Here is a 3,199-nt window from a genome sequence, read left to right as displayed (position 1 = left end):
ACTGACTTGTCTTACAACAGTAATATACACGAAGGGCATTTATGTGCCAGGCACTGCCGGGCATGTAACAGTAATGAGAACAATGACAACCAGCTGTGTGCAGCAGCCAGCTAACTTCGTAAAAACCAGGGCCTTTTGTTTTGCTTGTATGTTTTCAGATAAGGTCTTATATAGCTCAGGCTGACCTTGAACTCATGAAATTAAAAATAACTTTAAACTCTTTAAAAATACTTATTTATGATTGCATGGCAGGGGGTGTGCATATGAGTATTGATATTGGCAGAGGCCAGAAGAGGGCACTGGATCTCCTGGAGCTACAGTTACAGGCAGTTTTGAGCTGCCCCAGTGAGTTCTGGGAACTGAACTCTGGTCCTCTGCAAGAGCAGTACATGCTTTTAACCACTGAGCCTTCTCCAGCCCAACTCCTAATCCTGCTTCCAGCCCCCAGATGTGAAGATTACAAGCATGCGCTGCCATGCTTGGTTTAAAAATTGCTTCTCATCTTTGTTGGTGCCTACCAGTGACTTCCAGACTGTTCATCACACAGGCTAGCCTTTTACCTAGCCACATCTTTTTCCATTCACACAGGCTAGCCCATTTCCATCCACACAGGCTAGCCCATTTCCATCTTAGAGCCTTCACTGAGTTGGTCTTGCAAAAGCAGACACTTAAGCGTTAGATGAAGAGCAGGAAGTTGGCTCAGTGGATGAAAGTGTTAACTGTACAAGCCTAATGGACCTGGTTCAATCCCTGGGATCCCCAGTGGAAGAAGAGAGTTCACTCCTGAAAGCTGCCCTCTGACCTCCACACATGTGGACACGTGTGACATGTGCCTTTCCACCTACATTCCCCAATATTAATAGTAATTACATTTCTAAAAAGGGAGCCAGGTGGTGGCACACGCCTTTAATCCCAGCACTCCGGAGGCAGAGGCAGGGGGAATCTCTAAGTTCAAGGCCAGCCTGGTCTACAGAGTGAGTTCCAGGACAGCCAGGGCTGTTACACAGAGAAGCTCGTCTCAAAAAAAAAAAAAAAAAAAAAAAAATTAAAAAGGGAAGAAGAACCCAGATGTGGTGGTACACTCTAATCTCTGTACGAAGTAGGTAGAGGCAGGCATAACTCTCTGATGCCAGCCTGGTCTACATAGTTTCAGGACAGCCAGGGCCTGTACACCCTATCTCAATCACCACCAACCCCCAAGAAAAAGAAAGGAAAAAGGAATATTTCCCAAGGAGATTCAAGAGCAGGCTTGGTGCCAAGTAGGAAATGAGGTGAACAGTGAGAAATGGCTTCTGGGAAGTAAGTTGGAAGCCTGCCGAGAGCCAAAGAGAACATTCATTAGTCCTTTTTACGTCTTTTAGAGCTTTGTTCTAGGGGCCTATTTTTTTTTTTAAAGATTTATTTATTTATTATGTATACAACATGTATGACTGCAGGCCAGAAGAGGGCACCAGATCTCATTACAGATGGTTGTGAGCCACCATGTGGTTGCTGGGAATTGAACTCAAGACCTCTGAAAGAGCAGTCAGTGTGCTTAACCTCTGAGCCATCTCTCCAGCCCCTAGGGGCCTATTATTAAGAAGTTACATTTTCTTAACAATCACAAAGTCCTCAATAAACAGTGGCTTAAGCAAGTTATGAAGTCCATTATTGTAGAATATTATTTTAAGATGCATTACATTTGCTTATGCTGTGGAATATTTGTTTAATGATGCAAAGATGTGCTGCATTCTTTTATGTTGCATTTGTTTAACTCTGAAGCTGTGTTACTGTGCCTGTCTAAAACACCTGATGGTCTAATAAAGAGTTGAACAGCCAATAGCGAGGCAGGAGAAAGGATAGATGGGGCTGGCAGGCAGAGAGGATAAATAGGAGAAAACAGGGAGGAGGAGCAAGGGATCAAGGAAGGAGGACAATGATAGGGGCCAGCCACACAGCCAGCCACACCACAGCCAACCACACAGCCACAGTGTAACAGTAAAAGTACAATATACAGAAGTAAGAAAAGGAAAAAGCCCAGATATCGCTGGGATAATTTAAGTTAGGAAAAGCTGGCTAGAAATAAGCCAAGCTAAGGCTGGGCATTCATAAGTAATTATAAGTCTCCGTGTGTTTACTTGGGAGCTGGGTGATGGACCCCCCAAAAGAGTTAAAAGCAAAAGAGTAAAACAACCAACATCCATGGAGCCAGCATCATCTCTCAGGCTCCCCAGTTTCAGTGCCTTACTACAGCTCTGGCATAGCCCTTGCCCACACTGTCTGTTGCAGGGAATTGGGAACCCTGCTCTACAGTATTTTAGTTGGCGACTCAGCCTGGAGGAGCTGTCCCTACTTGGAACATTGGGTCTTATGAAAGGAGGAAAAGAGAAAATGCAGGGATCTACCCAGTGGCTCCTGGGAAATTTTGTGTTTAGGAGTGGCCTGTAATACTGCACTCACATTCTTCAGACATAGCAGTTATATGTAGTCAGCAGCTTGTCTATGGAATAGAGCAAAGGTTTTGAATGGTACAATTCCCCATGGGATTTTGTTTCCCTTTAAGATTTATTTTCGTTCTTTATGTGTGTGGCATATACGCATGATTGCAGGTATCTGGAGAGACCAGAGACATTGGATCCTGCTAGAGCCGGAGTTACAGGTAGTTGTGAGCCTCCCAATGTGGGTGCTCGAAACCAAACTTGAACTCAGGTCCTCTGTAAGGACAATGTGCATTCTTACCTGTTGAGCCATATCTCCAGTACCCTATGTTTCTCTTATATCGAACAAGTGCAGAGGTTGGCATACCAGCATTGGTGTAGCAGCTCCATCATCGTCCAAGATGAGGGTCCTCTCCTGCTGCATCATCCTTAGCCAGTGCCCCAGCCACCATGCCCTGCCATTCCTGCAGGGGAGGACACAAAAGTCTCTATGCTAAACTGAGCTAGCTCCCTTTCCAAGGCCTTCCCAGGAACCCATTCAGTGGTAGCTGCGTCATTATTGGTCCCACACAACTGCAAAGGAGGCCGGGAGTGTGGTCTTCTAGCTATACACTTAACCACCCTGAGTAAATCACTAGTTATATTAAGAAAGAAAAGACCTTTAGAGCATGCTGTCCCATCCTCTAAATGTGACCAGCCAGTCTCACACAGGTGACAAAGGTGACCGAACACTTGTCCAGTTAACGTGGGTGTTTAGAGGGAGGACCCAACATGAATGCTGC

The sequence above is a fragment of the Peromyscus leucopus genome, chromosome 1, assembly GCF_004664715.2.
Source record: "Peromyscus leucopus breed LL Stock chromosome 1, UCI_PerLeu_2.1, whole genome shotgun sequence".
In the NCBI taxonomy this organism is placed as follows: domain Eukaryota; kingdom Metazoa; phylum Chordata; class Mammalia; order Rodentia; family Cricetidae; genus Peromyscus; species Peromyscus leucopus.
Note: the sequence above shows the minus strand (reverse complement) of the source record.